This window comes from Terrapene carolina, unplaced genomic scaffold (assembly GCF_002925995.2).
Source record: "Terrapene carolina triunguis isolate 2854851 unplaced genomic scaffold, T_m_triunguis-2.0 Scaffold50184, whole genome shotgun sequence".
Taxonomy (NCBI): domain Eukaryota; kingdom Metazoa; phylum Chordata; order Testudines; family Emydidae; genus Terrapene; species Terrapene triunguis.
In genome coordinates, this window is record NW_020714535.1 from 1 (window position 1) to 18,921 (window position 18,921).

The 18,921-nt window shown below is 48.7% G+C and overlaps 2 long non-coding RNA genes across 2 annotated transcripts; both read right to left on the bottom strand.

Moving 5' to 3' along the window:
- Positions 1-600: 600 nt before the first annotated feature.
- LOC113405720 lies at positions 601-17,518 on the bottom strand. The gene is made up of 3 exons (XR_003369549.2): positions 17,160-17,518; positions 1,570-1,632; positions 601-684 (listed from the first exon to the last, which is right to left on the bottom strand). It is a non-coding gene; the product is annotated as an uncharacterized LOC113405720 (long non-coding RNA).
- Positions 8,077-9,632, bottom strand: LOC112124561. The gene is made up of 4 exons (XR_003369550.2): positions 9,192-9,632; positions 9,005-9,087; positions 8,422-8,551; positions 8,077-8,212 (listed from the first exon to the last, which is right to left on the bottom strand). It is a non-coding gene; the product is annotated as an uncharacterized LOC112124561 (long non-coding RNA).
- Positions 17,519-18,921: the final 1,403 nt, after the last annotated feature.

Genomic DNA, 18,921 nt, shown 5'->3' on the forward strand with positions numbered 1-18,921 from the left:
ATTTGGCTTTGGGGCTGGACCAGCAGCTTCAAAACAGGGGGGCTCCCTGGTGCCACTCAGCTCTCTCTGTGGGATGGCAGAGGAAAGCCATATCTCTATGGCCCATTCCGCCCCCAGCCTTTCTGTGGAGGCTGCAGCACAGATGGCCGACTGGATCATGTTCCAAAGTCGACTGCAATCAGTGGGAATCTCACCATGGATGTCGATTGGCTCTGGGTCGGGGCCTTAGCCCTGATATAGAATCTTGTCCTGCTGGGAACTGAGGACACACGGACTCGTTTCATTGAACAGCCAGTCAGATGGGAGCGACTGGGGCATATGCGACAGCTCCCATTTGGGCCAGGGATTGAAACGGAATTAAAAGCACGAGTAGCTACAGCTTGAACTATGGTAATACCATCGCAGACTCATATTGTCTGTGGATCAGGCACAGAGAGGGACCTGTAACATACGTTCACCGGTGGGTCACACTGAACTGATTGTTAAGCCCACAGCTGGGCTGATACCAGGACCATAATGGTATTGGGCCATGTATCCCACTGCGTACCAGGCGATGCCTGGGGGCGGGTCAGGTGCCCTTCCCCACAGGTCACCGTGTCACTCACATTCAGGTACTGGCGGTTGGAGAAGATCTTGCCGCAGCCCTCGAAGTCGCACAGGAGCATCTCGCGCTTGGTTGCCTTCCTGCAGAGAGGAGCCCGGATGCAGTTCAGCAGCCCCTCAGTTCTCAAACCCTCCCTTGTGGACCTTCCCTCTGTCCTCTCCTCTCCATCTCCCCGCTGCAGGGGCAAGAGCCGTGTCCTCTGCTCTGCAGCCACCTCCCTGGATCTTTCCCTGCGCACCAGCTGCCTTCGTCACCTCTCCTCTGTGGCTTGTGATGTCTAGATAAAGCCCCCTTCATCTCCCTGCCTCACTGGCTCTCCATCTCCTTTCCAACCTCTTTTCTCCCATCTGTGCCCATCTGCTCTGGTCTCTTGGTTAGCTGTGTAAAGTATTGGGGGTGGGATGGTGGACAGATTGGACAAAACACACCACTAGCAACGGGGAAGGTGTGCGGGTGGGGGCGCTAAGGGGTGGGTCGCACGCCCTGTGGAAGACGCCAACTGATGCGGCGGTGGGGATGCAAGAAACGCCAGGGAGAATCACTAGGTTGTGAGCGTATGCAGGGACAGAGAGGGGTGGTTGCAAGGGGGAATGGACAGGAGACCAAATGGCAAGAGGATTGCCCATCACTGGGGCCATTGAAAAGTACAGTAGGTAACGGGCTGTGGGAAGCAGCCCCCGGTGTGTGGCTCTGGGGCTAATGGGGCTTTTCCTCCCCTCTAAGTCCAACTGGAATGGCGCTGCCACCCCCACCAAGAGGCCAATCCAGACAGAGAGGGAGATCCCGCCCCTCCCCAACTACTGCCCGTCGCAGGAGGCACCACCAGTCGCTCAGTGGAGTGGGGAGTCCAGCCGTGGGGAGCAGGGATACGAGGGACTGGTTTGCAGCCCAGCTCTGCTACCATAAGGGCTCTAGGGCAGGGCAGCCAGCAGAGTCATGGCCAGGGTTCCAGGCCAGGTTCCTACCTGATTCTCTTGGGGCCGATCTGGGCCACATCCTTGTTGCTTGGCTGTCCCCGCTTCTTGCGGCTGCGAAGAAAGAAACACACTGATTGGGTGCTCCCGGAGAGAGGCGTGTCTCTCCTCCTCCTTTCTCCCCATGCTGTCTCCCTTTCCCCTGGCCTGTGTTTTCCTTTTCTATACACCCTTCCCCATCTGCGCTACGAACATCTCCCTCATCCCCTCACTGCGAGAAGGCATAGGAGATTAAGGCTGCCTGGCCTTCTCTGGGGCAGGGATCTCCAGCTACCAGCCTCCTACAGGAAGGGCTTCTGGTGCCAGGTCTCATGTAGCTGGCAGAATCCAAGGGTTCCCAATAGCCCCTTCTCAGGACTCATGTGGCCTCGTCACAGGAAGACGAAGCGTCCCATAAGTACATGAGAACATAAGAACAGCCGTACTGGGTCAGACCAAAGGTCCATCTAGCCCAGTATCCTGTCTACCGACAGTGGCCAATGCCAGGTGCCCCAGAGGGAGTGAACCTAACAGGCAATGATCAAGTGATCTCTCTGCTGCCATCCATCTCCACCCTCTGACAAACAGAGGCTAGGGACACCATTCCTTACCCATCCTGGCTAATAGCCATTAATGGACTTAACCACCATGAATTTATCCAGTTCTCTTTTAAACGCTGTTATAGTCCTAGCCTTCACAAACTCCTCAGGGAAGGAGTTCCACAAGTTGACTGTGCGTTGCGTGAAGAACTTCCTTTTATTTATTTTAAACCTGCTGCCTATTAATTTCATTTGGTGACCCCTAGTTCTTGTATTATGGGAACAAATAAATAACTTTTCCTTATCCACTTTCTCCACATCACTGATGATTTTATATACCTCTATCATATCCCCCCTTAGTCTCCTCTTTTCCAAGCTGAAGAGTCCTAGCCTCTTTAATCTCTCCTCATACGGGACCCGTTCCAAACCCCTAATCATTTTAGTTGCCCTTTTCTGAACCTTTTCTAGTGCCAGTATATCTTTTTTGAGATGAGGAGACCACATCTGTACGCAGTATTCGGATGTGGGCGTACCACCGATTTATATAAGGGCAATAATATATTCTCAGTCTTATTCTCTATCCCCTTTTTAATGATTCCTAACATCCTGTTTGCTTTTTTGACCGCCTCTGCACACTGCGTGGACATCTTCAGAGAACTATCCACGATGACTCCAAGATCTTTTTCCTGACTTCTTGTAGCTAAATTAGCCCCCATCATATTGTATGTGTAGTTGGGGTTATTTTTTCCAATGTGCATTACTTTACATTTATCCACATTAAATTTCATTTGCCATTTTGCTGCCCAATCACTTAGTTTTGTGAGATCTTTTTGAAGTTCTTCACAGTCTGCTTTGGTCTTAACTATCTTGAGCAGTTTAGTATCATCTGCAAACTTTGCCACCTCACTGTTTACCCCTTTCTCCAGATCATTTATGAATAAGTTGAATAGGATTGGTCAGAGGACTGACTTTTGGGGAACACCACTAGTTACCCCTCTCCATTCTGAGAATTTACCATTAATTCCTACCCTTTGTTCCCTGTCTTTTAACCAGTTCTCAATCCATGAAAGGACCTTCCCTTTTATCCCATGACAGCTTAATTTACGTAAGAGCCTTTGGTGAGGGACCTTGTCAAAGGCTTTCTGGAAATCTAAGTACACTATGTCCACTGGATCCCCCTTGTCCACATGTTTGTTGACCCCTTCAAAGAACTCTAACAGATTAGTAAGACACGATTTCCCTTTACAGAAACCATGTTGACTATTGTTCAACAGTTTATGTTCTTCTATGTGTCTGACAATTTTATTCTTTACTATTGTTTCAACTAATTTGCCCGGTACCGACGTTAGACTTACCGGTCTGTAATTGCCGGGATCACTTCTAGAGCCCTTTTTAAATATTGGCGTTACATTAGCTATCTTCCAGTCATTGGGTACAGATGCCAATTTAAAGGACAGGTTACAAACCATAATTAATAGTTCCGCAACTTCACATTTGAGTTCTTTCAGAACTCTTGGGTGAATGCCATCTGGTCCCGGTGACTTGTTAATGTTAAGTTTATCAATTAATTCCAAAACCTCCTCTAGTGACACTTCAATCTGTGACAGTTCCTCAGATTTGTCACCTACAAAAGCCGGCTCAGGTTTGGGAATCTCCCTAACATCCTCAGCCGTGAAGACTGAAGCAAAGAATCCATTTAGTTTCTCTGCAATGACTGTATCGTCTTTAAGCGCTCCTTTTGTATCTCGATTATCCAGGGGCCCCACTGGTTGTTTAGCAGGCTTCCTGCTTCTGATGTACTTAAAAAACACTTTGTTATTACCTTTGGAGTTTTTGGCTAGCCGTTCTTCAAACTCCTCTTTGGCTTTTCTTATTACATTTTTGCACTTAATTTGGCAGTATTTATGCTCCTTTCTATTTGCCTCACTAGGATTTGACTTCCACTTTTTAAAGGAAGTCTTTTTATCTCTCACTGCTTCTTTAACATGGTTGTTAAGCCACGGTGGCTCTTTTTTAGTTCTTTTACCGTGTTTCTAAATTTGGGGTATACATTTCAGTTGGGCCTCTATTATGGTGTCTTTAAAAAGCGCCCATGCAGCTTGCAGGGATTTCACTTTAGTCACTGTACCTTTTAACTTCTGTTTAACTAACCCCCTCATTTTTGTACAGTTCCTGAGTCCTTTTTCTAGCAAGCACCAGATGAGCGTTGGAAAGGGATCCAGAGCATTCGGCCAGCTCAATGCCCTCGAGAGAGACACCAGGAGTCTTTCCCCCTTTGTTCACCCCAGACACCCAAGTCCTCCCTATGAGATCAGACTTCCCGCCAAAGCTCCAGATTGCCCCAGATGAGAGCATCCCTGGGCACCCAGGGAAGTCTGGTCAATCCTGCCAAAAAGCCACTGAGGCTGTGGCACTGAGTGACAGGGTTTCATTCCAAGCACCTCTGAATCCAAGAGGGCAGGATGGCTCTGGTCTGCCCTGGAACTCAAGGACCCAAAGCAAACCCTGGTCAAAGGAGAATTCAGGGTGGTCACACTAAAATTGCTCTGATATCTTCCTGGACCTCCAAGCCTCACTGACACCCACATGGACACAGTGACGCCTCCCAGGCACCAGGAAGAGCTCAAGTTTGGCCCAGCACTACAAATTTCATGTCTTGAAGGTCAGGTTGATGTAGAGGCCAGTGCTCAGATCCTCAAAGATCTTTAAATGCCTAAGTCCCATTGAAATCAATGGGAGATAGGCACCTAAATATCTTTGAGGATGTTTCCCTGGACCACTAGGCTTTAGTTGTAGGCTGGGTACACCCCCCCCCCCCCTTTCTGTTAAAGGGTACCCCTGCCCAAAGGATACAGGACTTTTTCTCCAGCTCACCCCAGGCTGCTGGAGTCACTAGGGTTCAAAAGTTAAAGTTTTACACAGTAGAACCTCAAAGTTACCAACACCTCGGGAACGGAGGTTGTACGTAACTCTGAAATGTTCGTAACTCTGAACAAAACGTTATGGTTCTTTCAAAAGTTTACAAGTGAACATTGATTTAATGCAGCTTTGAAACTTTACTATGCTGAAGAAAAATGCTGCTTTCCATTTATTTTTTTAACAGTTTACATTTAACACAGTACTGTACTGTATTTCCTTTTTTTTTGGTCTCTACTGCGGCCTGATTGAGTACTTCCGGTTCCAAATGAGGTGACTGGTCAGTTCATAACTCTGGTGTTCATAACTTTGAGGTTCTACTGTAACTATAAAAACACGTTTCAGAGTAGCAGCCATGTTAGTCTGTATCTGCAAAAAGAACAGGAGTACTTGTGGCACCTTAGAGACTAACAAATTTATTTGAGCATAAGCTTTCATGGGCTACAGGCCACTTCATCAGATGCATAGAATGGAACATATAGTAAGAAGATATATATACCCAGAGAGAACATGAAAAGGTGGAAGTTGCCATACCAACTCTAAGAGGCTAATTAATTAAGATGAGCTATTATCAGCAGGAGAAAAAAAACTTTTGTAGTGATAATCAAGATGGCCCATTTCAGACAGTTGACAAGAAGGTGTGAGGATACTTATCATGGGGAAATAGACTCAATTTGTGTAATGACCCAGCCACTCCTAGTCTCTATGAACTTGAATTAATATGCAAACTAGATACCATTAACTTGGGCTTGAATAGAGACTGGGAGTGGCTGGGCAGCATTTTTCGTGGTTTACCTTTCTGTAAATTTTCAATGGATATTTTTTTCATTTGTCTGTGTGTATGTATGATGAAACGGATGTTTATTGACATTGAACAATAAAAATCTAATCTTTCCAAGCCTAAATATACAGCAGGTGTGCTAGATACAGCTGAGCTCAATGCCTTCCTGCCCCGTGGGAGGCTCCAAGACTCACCAGATAGCAAGCTAGCAGAGGACAACTTGTACAATGTTACAATTGTTGGGTCTCTGTGCTCATGTTTCCATATAAGTAACTTCAGTTTGTCTGGCATACAAAAACTATTACACACTGCAAGATCCTACATGTGTGTGTCTAACATGGCAAGGAAAAAGAAATTGTACAACACTATATTTTGAAATAGCATGTGTTCATACAGTTAATAGACTACATTGGAAAATAGTTGCACAAGAGGGCAAAGTTAAGGTTACATGTGCATCCTTTAACATTTGCCTGACTTCTGAGCACTCGTGGTCATGGATTTCTAGAGGAGAGGAGCACAGTCTGCTCTCCTGAATTTCAACTAGAATCTCAAGTGCTCAGTGCTTCTGAAAATTAGGCCTTAGTGGTCAGTTTTTCACGAGGACTCAGCAGCTCCCGAGCCCCTCATAAACATTTTGAACATTTGGCCATAACCGTGCGACCAATACCATTCTCCTAATGGCTTTTTTTATATCAAATTTCCCAATTTTTAATTAAAGTAAAAAGATGGACAAAACAATAAGACCGAAGGAGAAAGCATCACTCTACAATTTCAAAGCTCTGACGGTTTGTAATAGAGATGTAAACAGAAAATTTAAGACCTACAATGCAGTGTGGATGTATTTGGTAAGACACCCCCTGAATGCGGTCATCCTAAGATTCCAAGGCACTACGATAATACAAATAATAATAAAACTTGACTAGGTCAGTAGAACCAAGCTGCTCTTGAATAAGTCCATAGTTTGTATGATAAAAATATAGAGCATTAAAAACCTTTAGAAAAATCCACTCTGGTCATTAAATAAGAGGGAAAATGATTTTATTTCTGTACTGTTTGACAGTTATCTTAAATACCTACTCCACACCACGCAAAATAACTACAGGTTGCCATCATTTATAGTGTGAATAAATACAATTATCCTATGTTACAAACATGATTAAATTGTATTATTTACCAACAATAAAAAGTCTTTAAACACACTGTATTGCAAAAAGGTATAATACAGTTAAGAAAAAAGGAAGCAGTCGTAATCACATTAATCTAATATTTTTAAACATAGAGAAAGCTTGGTCACATACACCAAGTTTCAGAGTGGTAGCCGCGTTAGTCTGCATCAGCAAAAAGAATGAGGAGTACTTGTGGCACCTTAGAGACTAACAAATTTATTTAAGCATAAGCTTTCGTGGGCTAAAACCCACTTCATTGGATGCATGAAGTGGAAAATACAGTAGGAAGACATATATACACAGAGAACATGAAAAAATGGGTGTTGCCATACTAACTATAACAAGAGTAATCAATTAAGGTGGGCTATTATCAGTAGGAGAAAAAAAAACTTTTGTAGTGAAAATCAGGATGGCCCATTTCCAACAGTTGACAAGAAGGTGTGAGTAACAGTGTGGTGGTGGTGGGGGAAATTAGCATGGGTAAATAGTTTTTACCTTGTGTAATGACCCATCCACTCCCAGGCTTTATTCAAGCCTAATATAATAGTGTCCAGTTTGCAGATTAATTCCAATTTTGCAGTTTCTCGTTGGAGTCTGTTTTTGAAGTTTTGTTGTTGGAGTATTGCGACTTTGAAGTCTGTTATTGAGTGACCAGGGAGGTTGAAGTGTTCTCCGACTGGTTTTTGGATTTTATAATTCTTTGATTTGTGTCCATTTGTTCTTTTGCGTACAGACTGTTCGGTTTGGCCAATGTACATGGCAGAGGGGCATTGCTGGCACATGATGGCAATATCACATTGCTAGATGTGCAGGTGAACGAGCCTCTGATAGTGTGGTTGATGGTGACACCATCATAGGACCTAATCACATCAGCCACACTATCAGAGGCTCGTTCACCTGCACATCTAGCAATGTGATATATGCCATCATGTGCCAGCAATGCCCCTCTGCCATGTACATTGGCCAAACCGAACAGTCTCTACGCAAAAGAATAAATGGACACAAATCAAATGTCTGTGTATATATATCTTCCTACTGTATTTTCCACTGCATGCATCCAATGAAGTGGGTTTTAGCCCAGGAAAGCTTATGCTCAAATAAATTTGTTAGTCTCTAAGGTGCCACAAGTACTCCTCATTCTTTATACATTTATGTTTGATCTAATTTAAAATGTTCTGTCTGCATTATCCACCTTCCAATGTAAATCTTGCAGCCACTTCACTTTTGTTGTTGTTGGTCTGTGATAGACTGTCCTGAAAAGAAAAAGAAGTTAGAAAATAGCAAAATTGCCATTTTGGTGAAGAAAATAGATGTTAAAAATCACTGACGATCTGCCATTTTCATTATGTAAGATGTAGGCTATGCAGCTTACTTTGCAAGTGCAAGTTGAGGCTGCTCAACACTTTGCAATACTGTATATTGCACACATGTATTGCCATCAGATTGGGATGACGGTACTTACAGAAGGAGATGAGAGTCGTCTGCGAAGGAACACACACTCCATTATGCAATGTGCTCTTGATGCTCTTTTTCTTGCTCCTCTGATTTTTTTTTTCCTGTCTCCATCTCCCTAGCTATTGGTATCATAATGGCTACAGAAAAAAACACACATCAATGTGTAACTTATTTGATCAGAACCATTACTTCCTTTAAACCTTAAAGGGACACCATCAACAAGTTCAGTCAATCTTTAAAATGAGTGAAAAGTTCAGGTGCTCTACATTTGATTTCAATGGGAGTCTGATATCTATCCTACTTAGTTAGGCACTTTTGAAAATCCCACTACACACTTACACACCTTTGAAAATCTGGCCTTAAATAACTATTAACAGAGTGCTCTCAAATGCATAAAGTAAAGAAACTGAAGGAAAAAGAAAGATTTAGAGGGAAATAATCTTTTTATTTCCAGTGATTTTAGAGATTACTTGTAGGTAGAAAGTTTTCAGACACAAGCATGATTTTTGAGTAGATGGTGTCCCTCTAATGGTAAAATTAAAATGCTGCAGGGAGAGGAAGGGGGAGTGAAAATTAAATATATAATTTACCATTATTTTCTGCTGTGCTTTGATTAATGCCTCCAGAACTTGTTCTCCGCTGGTAGCAAATTGTTACTTAGTTTCAGCAGCCCCTGTAAAACAGACATTAATAGACTTTCAGTATAGAATTGAAGTCATAAAAACATCTAGAAATGAAAAAGGCAGAAGAGCCGTGACTGTGCATGTTAATACTTACTTGGTATGTGTTTGGGTGTATATTTTGGGGTTTCTTTCTCCCATAACCCCCACAAAAAAATATCATCATGAAGAGATAGTTGAGGATGGAAGACTGTTCACACTTAATTCAGCCAATTCCAAAGGAAATGCTTTTATACCTCCCTATGTAATAAAAACATTAGAAAGTCTGGAAAGACAGAGTTAGGGTCTATAATTAATTCCCTGGTGTTATGTAAGGCCGCAGTTCAAGAAGAGACTTAAGCATATGCTTCTTTTTAAGCATATGAGTAAGCCCATTGACTTCTATTGGACTATGCATGTGTTTAAGCACAGGCACCATTGTCAGCCCTTGTGATTTTATTGAGAGTCTCATGATATTTGGTGTTTTTCTTAAAGCCCCAGCTCCCGGAGTCAAGTGATCACAGGACAATTTTAGCTTTTATTTAGATAAAATGTAAGTTTCTAGTTCCATATTTCTCCCACCCACATCCGGCAACCCTACAGATTCACTCCCAGGCTCCTTCCCAGTAATCCAGGGGTCTCAAACACACGGCCCGCGGGGCTATTTCTTGCGGCCCCCCGAGCGGCCCGTGCCCGCCCCCACCCCCCCGGCCTACCTCCAGGCCAGGGGTGGGCAAACTACACCCGCGGGATTTCCCCCCTCGAGCCCCGCACCGGATGGCATCACGTCCCTGCGGCCGGGGGGGGGAGTGGCGGGGGGAGAAGCAGAGGGCTCTGTCCGTGTGTTGCCCTGGCTTCCTGGCACGGCCCCCCGCAGCTCCCATTGGCCGGGAATGGGGAACCGCGGCCAATGGGAGTTTCAGGGGAGGTACCTGGAGGAGCGGTAAGCAGCGTGCGGAGCCCTGCGTCCCCCTCCCCCAGGGGCCGCAGAGACATGGTTCCAGCTACTTCCCGGAGCGGAGCCGGGGCTAGGGCTGGCAGCCTGCCCTGGCCCCAGCCCCGGTGTGCACCACTGCCACCCCGGAGCCCGAAGCTCTCCTGCACCCCACCCCCAACTCCCTGCCCTGAGCCCCCTGCTGCACCCCACACCCCTTCTGCACCCCAACTCCCTGCCCTGAGCCCCCTGCTGCATCCCACACCCCTTCTGTACCCCAATCCCCTGCCCTGAGCCCCCTGCCTGCACCTCAACTCCCTGCTGCATTCCACACCCCTTCTGCAGCCCAATCCCCTGCCCTGAGCCCCCTGCCTGAACCCCAACCCCGTGCTGCACTCCAACCCCCTGCCCTGAGCCCCTGCTGCATCCCACAACCCTTCTGCACCCTGAGCCCCCTGCCTGCACCCCAACCCACTGCTGCACCCCAACTCCCTGCCCTGAGCCCCCGCCACACTCCTCATGCACCCTCTGGGGGCAGGGAGGGGGCGGAGTTGGGGTGGGGACTTCGGGGAAGGGGTTGGAATGAGGGCGGGGAAGGGGTGGGAAGAGGCGGGGCCTCATGGAAGGGGTGGAGTGGGGGTAGGGCCAGGGGCAGCGAGGGGGTGTGTGTCAGTGATGCGGCCCTTGGGCCAATGAACTAGCCCTCATGTGGCCCTCGTGGTCATTTGAGTTTGAGACCCCTGCAGTAATCCCTCTCCCTCAGCTCCTCCATTACCCCTGTCATCCTCAAGCCTTTGCACTGCTCCTCAAGGGTGCAGAAGATACATTTCTGTATTGTAGTTTAAATGAATTATTATCAAAGTTCTGTATTAATATGCCCGGTAAAGAATGTATTTGTCAAAAAACATTTCCTGAATCTTTTTGTTGTTGTTGTCTGTATTGTTACAGACGTACTTGCTGACAGGTATTCTGAAATAAATTACCAAAATAATTAAAACTGGTGTGATTATATTGTATTATTTTGAAAAATAAAATATGCAAAATTTTAAAATATTGTGCACAGAATATTTAACATTTTAGTGCAAAATTCCCCCAGGATTAACTACTTACACACTGAAGCCCTATTTAGCCATTCGCCTCTTCCCTGGTGAGCTGGATACTGCAGTACACTATAGCCACGTTGTACCACTTGGGCAACACAAAGAGGCCATATTCTGGCCCCATACGGCCAGAGGAGAAATCCCTTTGTGCCAGTGGAACTCTCTCCAGGCAGAGATGGCTCCTGTGGAACCCTCCCTGCACTCTCTGGTGCTGTGCGGGGAGCTCTGATATAGCAATCCTTCATTGATGTTAGGAATCTTATGCACGTGGTCTAAATTAGAGCCGTTGAGGAGCTCCTCTAAGGGTATGTCTACACTACAAAATTAGGTCGAATTTATAGAAGTCGGTTGTTTAGAAATCATTTTTATAAGGTCGATTGTGTGTGTCCCCACACAAAATGCTCTAAGTGCATTAAATCGGCGGACTGCGTCCACAGTACCGAGGTTAGCGTCGACTTCCGGTGCGTTGCACTGTGGTAGCTATCCCACAGTTCCTGCAGTTTCTGCCGCCCATTGGAATTCTGGGTTGAGATCCCAATGCCTGATGGGGCAAAAACAGTGTTGCGGGTGATTCTAGGTACATGTCGTCAGGCCCCACCCTCCCTGCCGTGAAAGCAACGGCAGACAATCGTTTCGCGCCTTTTTTCAGCCCAGACGCCATAGCACTGGGATCATGGAGCCCGCTCAGATCACCGCGGCAATTATGAGCACTATGAACACCACGCGCATTGTCCTGGAGTATATGCAGGACCAGAACCTGCCAAGGCAAAACCAGGCGAGGAGGCGACGGCAGCGCGGCGACGAGAGCGATGAGGAAATTGACATGGACAGAGACCTCTCACAAAGTACAGACCCCAGCAATGTGCAAATCATGGTGTTACTGGGGCAGGTTCATGCCGTGGAACGCCGATTCTGGGCCCGGGAAACAAGCACAGACTGGTGGGACCGCATCGTGTTGCAGGTGTGGGACGATTCCCAGTGGCTGCGAAACTTTCGCATGTGTAAGGGCACTTTCATGGAACGTTGTGAGTTGCTTTCCCCTGCTCTGAAGTGCAAGAATACCAAGATGAGAGCAGCCCTCACAGTTGAGAAGCGAGTGGTGATAGCCCTGTGGAAGCTTGCAACGCCAGACAGCTACCGGTCAGTCGGGAATCAATTTGGAGTGGGTAAATCTACTGTGGGGGCTGCTGTGATCCAAGTAGCCAAAGCAATCAAAGAGCTGCTGGTATCAAGGGTAGTGACTCTGGGAAACGTGCAGGTCATAGTGGATGGCTTTGCTGCAATGGGATTCCCTAACTGTGGTGCGGCGATAGACGGAACCCATATCCCTATCTTGTCACCGGAGCACCAAGCCACCGAGTACATAAACCGCAAGGGGTACTTTTCAATGCTGCTGCAAGCACTGGTGGATCACAAGGAACATCAACGTGGGATGGCCAGGAAACGTGCATGATGCTCGCATCTTCAGGAACTCTGGTCTGTTTCAAAAGCTGCAGGAAGGGACTTTCTTCCCAGACCAGAAAATAACCGTTGGGGATGTTGAAATGCCTATAGTTATCCTTGGGGACCCAGCCTACCCCTTAATGCCATGGCTCATGAAGCCGTACACAGGCAGCCTGGACAGTAGTCAGGACCTGTTCAACTATAGGCTGAGCAAGTGCCGAATGGTGGTAGAATGTGCATTTGGACGTTTAAAAGCGCGCTGGCGCAGTTTACTGACTCGGATACACCTCAGCGAAGCCAATCTTCCCATTATTATTACTGCTTGCTGTGCGCTCCACAATATCTGTGAGAGTAAGGGGGAGACATTTATGGTGGGGTGGGAGGTTGAGGCAAATCGCCTGGCCGCTGATTACGCGCAGCCAGACACCAGGGCGGTTAGAAGAGCACAGCAGGGCGCGGTGCGCATCAGAGAAGCTTTGAAAACCAATTTCAGGACTGGCCAGGCTACGGTGTGAAAGTTCTGTTTGTTTCTCCTTGATGACCCCCCCGCCCACCACCCCGGTTCACTCTACATCCCTGTAAGCTAACCACCCTCCCCTCCCCCCTTCGATCACCGCTTGCAGAGGCAATAAAGTCATTGTTACTTCACATTCATGCATTCTTTATTAATTCGTCACACAAATAGGGGGATAACTGCCAAGGTAGCCCAGGAGGGGTGGAGGAGGAGGGAAGCGCCAGGTGGGGTGGGGGAGGTGATAAGGACAAGGACACACTGCACTTTAAAACTTTAAAACCTATTGAAGGCCAGCCTTCTGTTGCTTGGGCAATCCTCTGGGGTGGAGTGGCTGGGTGGCCGGAGGCCCCCCCACCGCGTTCTTGGGCGTCTGGGTGAGGAGGCTATGGAACTTGGGGAGGAGGGCTGTTGGTTACACAGGGGCTGTAGCGGCGGTCTCTGCTCCTGCTGCCTTTCCTGCAGCTCAACCATACGCTGGAGCATATCAGTTTGATGCTCCAGCAGCCGGAGCATCGACTCTTGCCTTCTGTCAGCAAGCTGACGCCACCTATCCTCTTCAGCCCGCCACTTGCTCTCTTCAGCACGCGATTCAGCCCGCCACCTCTCCTCACGTTCATATTGTGCTTTTCTGCACTCTGACATTGTCTGCCTCCACGCATTCTGCTGTGCTCTGTCAGCGTGGGAGGACATCTGGAGTTCTGAGAATATGTCATCCCGAGTGCGCCTTTTTCGCCTTCTAATCTTCACTAGCCTCTGCGAAGGAGAAACATTTGCAGCTGGTGGAGAAGGGAGAGGTGGTAGTTAAAAAGACACGTTTTAGAGAACAATGGGTACACTCTTTCACGTTAAATTTTACTGTTCACATTACACAGCACATGTGCTTTCGTTACAAGGTCGCATTTTTCCTCTTATATTGAGGGCCTGCCGGTTTGGTGTGAGAGATCACACACGCAGTGCCAGGCAGCAGAATTCGGCTTGCAGGCAGCCATGGTAAGGCACAGTCTTTTGGCTTTTTTAACCTTCATAACATGTGGGAATGGTTTCAAACAGCAGCGCCCTCATTTCCCATACCAAGCGGCCGTTGGGTTGGCCATTTAAAATGGGTTTGCAATTTAAAAGGAGGGGCTGCGGTTTCCGGGTTAACGTGCAGCACAAACCCAACTAACCCCCCTCCCCTCCCCCCCACACCCAATTCTCTGTGATGATCACTAACAGCGGGGAACATTTCTGTTCATCAGAGCAGGAACGGGCACTTCTGAACGTCCCCTTAATAAAATCACCCTATTTCAACCAGTTGACCATGAATAATATCACTCTCCTGAGGATAACAAAGAGAGATAAGGAATGGATGTTGTCTGCATGCCAGCAAACACCGGGACCCCATACGCTGCCATGCTTTGTTATGCAATGATTCCAGACTATGTGCTACTGGTCTGGCGTGGTAAAGTGTCCTACCATGGAGGACGGAATAAGGCAGCCCTCCCCAGAAACCTTTTGCAAAGGCTTTGGGAGTACATCAAGGAGAGCTTTCTGGAGGTGTCCCTGGAGGATTTCCGCTCCATCCCCATACACATTAACAGACTTTTCCAGTAGCTGTACTGGCCACGAATGCCAGGGCAAATTAATCATTAAACACGCTTGCTTTTAAACCATGTGTAATATTTACAAAGGTACACTCACCAGAGGTGCCTTGTGTGCCCTCAGGGTCTGGGAGCACGCCTTGGGTGGGTTTGGGGGTTACTGGTTCCAGGTCCAGGGTGAAAAACGTCTCCTGGCTGTTGGGGAAACCAGTTTCTCCACTTCCTTGCTGTGAGCTATCTTCCTCGTCCCCAAAACCCGCTTCCGTGTTTCGTGATTCTCCATTGATGGAGTCAAAGCACAGGGTTGGGGTAGTGGTGGCTGCACCCCCTAGCATGGCATGCAGCTCTGCGTAGAAGCGGCATGTCTGCGGATCTGCCCTGGACCTTCCGTTTGCCTCTCTGGTTTTGTGGTAGGCTTGCCTTAGCTCCTTAATTTTCACGTGGCACTGCTGTGCGTCCCTGTTATGGCCTCTGTCCTTCATGCCCTTTGAGACTTTTTCTAATACTTTGCCATTTCGTTTACTGCTACGGAGTTCAGCTAGCACTGATTCATCTCCCCATATGGCGAGCAGATCCCGTACCTCCTGTTTGGTCCATGCTGGAGCTCTTTTGCGATTCTGGGACTCCATCGTGGTTACCTGTACTGATGAGCTCTGCGTGTTCACCTGGGCTCTCCACCACGCTGGGCAAACAGGAAATTCAAAATTTCACGGGCCTTCTCCTGTCGACCTGGCCAGTGCATCTGAGTTGAGAGTGCTGTCCAGAGCGGTCACAATGGAGCACTCTGGGATAGCTCCCGGAGGCCAATACCGTCGAATTGCGTCCCCACTACCCCAAATCCGACCCGGAAAGGCCGGTTTCAGCGCTAATCCCCTCGTCGGAGGTGGATTAAAGAAATCGATTTAAAGAGCCCTGTAACAGGGTTGGGACGCACCACCTGGCACCTCCTGCTGGTTGTCTCTGGGAATTAGCTCAGTCCAGTGGAGCGCCCTCTCCTGGTGGTATCCCGGCTGTCATCTTGCCCTTGGTTGGCGTGTGGACCCGTGTTGCTCACCAGCTCGCGGCGTCCTTTTCCGGACCACTGCCCTCCTGCAGTGCCCCTCAGTCCATCCACACCCCCTTCCGGGGGGGGATTGATCAGCAGTCTCTATGCTCCAGCCACCGTGGTCAACCACACACCCCAAAGTCTAATCCCTCCTGTCAGGGATCTGGCATGGTCTATAATGGCCGCTCCCTACGGCCAATGGCTGGGTGTACTGCAAGGGGGGAAGGGGGTGACCCAGGCCCGCCCACTACTCTGGGTCCCAACCCAGGGACCCTCTAGTGGAAGCCGTCCTGCCCTCCTTCTCTCCCTCCGTCTGTCCACATCCCTGGGCCGTTTCCCCTTCGGCCCCTCACACCAGCTAGGCCCTTCCCCTCAGGGCCTGCAGCCTGGCAGACACCAGGCTGGAGTTACCTTGCTGCTCCCCCGGGCCTGCCTAGCACTGCGCTGTCCCAGGTGCTAGTCTCCCTGCTCTGGAGACAGACCTTCCCCTGTCGAAGGCCTGGGACAGACTGCCTGCTCCCTTCCTGGGCAGCCTTCTTACACGGCTGAGCCTGGCCCTGATTGGCTGCCTCCAATCTGGGCCCCGATTGGCTCCCAATAAGCCCTTCTATGATTGGCTCCCTTTCTGTGCAGGCCCACTGGCCTCCTGCAGCCTAAATTCACCAGGAGTGGGGCAGCCGCCCCACTACAAGCCCTTTAAGACGAAAAAAAGGGCTTCGTTGTGTGGTCGGGTCAAGGCTTAAATCGAGGTAACGCTGCTAATTTCGACCTAAAATCATAGTGTACACCAGGGCTAAGTTATGCAGACGGCAGATGGTGCAGGATCAGGGAGCTGCTACTGGTTCCCTGACAGCTCCCCCTGCACTGAATGGAGCTGTGATGTGGGCAAATTTCAGCCCTACTATATTCTCTCTTTCTACCCAGTTCCATCACTGGCTCCATTGCCATTGAAGTCAATGGAAAGAATCTCTATTAATGTCAATGGGCTTTGCTCAGGTCCTCACATGGCTCCCATCATAGCGGCTAAACATCCTCCGTGAGCAGCACTGGCTAGGTATACAGAAGCATTCTTCCATCAACCTGGCTGCATCTAATCAGGGGCTAGGTCAGCATAGCTATGGCGCTTAGGGGTGAGACATTTTTCACTCCCCTGAGTGATGTAGCCATGTCGATCTACATTTTAAGTGTGGACCAGGCCAGAGACACTCAGCGTGGTGTGGAAGACAGCTGTGTGCTGGGAATTGGCTGCGGTTTGGTCTCGCTGCTATTGCCAGGGGCTGTAGTTACAGAGCACAGGACAGCCCCACGCTTCTCAGATGGACCCAGAGCCACTTGGATGATCGAGCTGAGACAAACTGATCTCAACCCCTTCCTTCTCACTCACCCACTTCTCGCCTTCCTTTCTCCTCCCTATGTGCTCATGCTCCCCTCCTCACCTGGATTGGCCCTCTGCCTGTCTTCCCCTCTCACCTGGATTGCACCGCCTTCTCCTCAGAGGGGCTGCCGTTGGCTGGACTCGTCTCAGTAGACAGCTGCGCACCCTTCACGGGTGTCTTGTGGCTCTTGGTCTGGCTTTGTTCTCTTTTCAGCTCAGAGTCACTGGATGGACGAGATGGACATAAGAACTGGTTACAACCTGTGAGAGGGGGCTCTCTAATGGCAGGTGAAGCTAGACATGGGAAACAGAGTGAAAGCAACCCAATGCCACCCAGGAAGAGGCATACAGACTAAAATCATCTCTTCCAAGCCAGCGCAAAAGGAATTAATGTATTATTCCATGTTCACATCAAGTTAGAGCTGAGAGTTTAGTCACACAACAGTCAGGGTTAGATTTGTCAGAGCAGCTTTCCCTCTGGGTCTCCCGTTCCCAGAATCAGGACAAAGTCGCAAGGAAGCTTGGGAGGAAGGATGGGATTGTAGCTAAGGCACAAGACTGGGTGGCAGAAAACCTGGGTTCTGTTCCTAGCTCTGAAACTGAGGCCTGGTCTACACTACGAGTTTAGGTCGAATTTAGCAGCGTTAAATCGAATTAAGCCTGGACACGTTCACACGACGAAGCCCTTTTTTTCGACTTAAAGCCCTTTAAACCGGATTCTTTACTCCACCTCCGACGAGGGGATTAGCGCTGAAATCGGCCTTTGCGGGTCGGATTTGGGGTAGTGTGGACGGAATTCGATGTTATTGGCCTCCGGGAGCTATCTCACAGTGCTTCATTGTGACCGCTCTGGACAGCACTCTCAACTCAGATGCACTGACCAGGTAGACAGGAAAAGCCCCGCGAACTTTTGAATTTCATTTCCTGTTTGCCCAGTGTGGAGAGCACAGGTGACCACGCAGAGCTCATCAGCACAGGTAACCATGATACAGTCCCAGGATCGCAAAAGAGCTCCAACATGGACCGAACGGGAGGTACAGGATCTGCTCGCCATATGGGGAGACGAATCAGTGCTAGCTGAACTCCGTAGCGTAATCAGCGGCCAGGCGATTTGCCTCAACCTCCCACCCCGCCATAAATGTCTCCCCCTTACTCTCACAGATATTGTGGAGCGCACAGCAAGCAGCAATAACAATGGGGATATTCTTTTCGCTAAGGTCTGAGCGAGTCAGTAAGCTGCGCCAGCGCGCTTTTAAACGCCCAAATGCACATTTCACCACCATTCGGCACTTGCTCAGCCTGTAGTTGAACAGGTCCTGACTCCTGTCCAGGCTGCCTGTGTACGGCTTCATGAGCCATGGCATTAAGGGGTAGGCTGGGTCCCCAAGGATAACGATAAGCATTTCAACATCGCCAACGGTTATTTTCTGGTCCGGGAAGAAAGTCCCTTCCTCCAGCTTTTGAAACAGACCAGAGTTCCTGAAGACGCGAGCATCATGTACCTTTCCCGGCCATCCCACGTTGATGTTAGTGAAACGTCCCTTGTGATCCACCAGGGCTTGCAGCAGCATTGAAAAGTACCCCTTGCGGTTTATGTACTCGGTGGCTTGGTGCTCCGGTGCCAAGATAGGGATATGGGTTCCGTCTATCGCCCCACCACAGTTTGGGAATCCCATTGCAGCAAAGCCATCCACTATGGTCTGCACGTTTCCCAGAGTCACTACCCTTGATATCACCAGGTCTCTCATTGCCCTGGCAACTTGGATCACAGCAGCCCCCACAGTAGATTTGCCCACTCCAAATTGATTCCCGACTGACCGGTAGCTGTCTGGCGTTGCAAGCTTCCACAGGGCTATC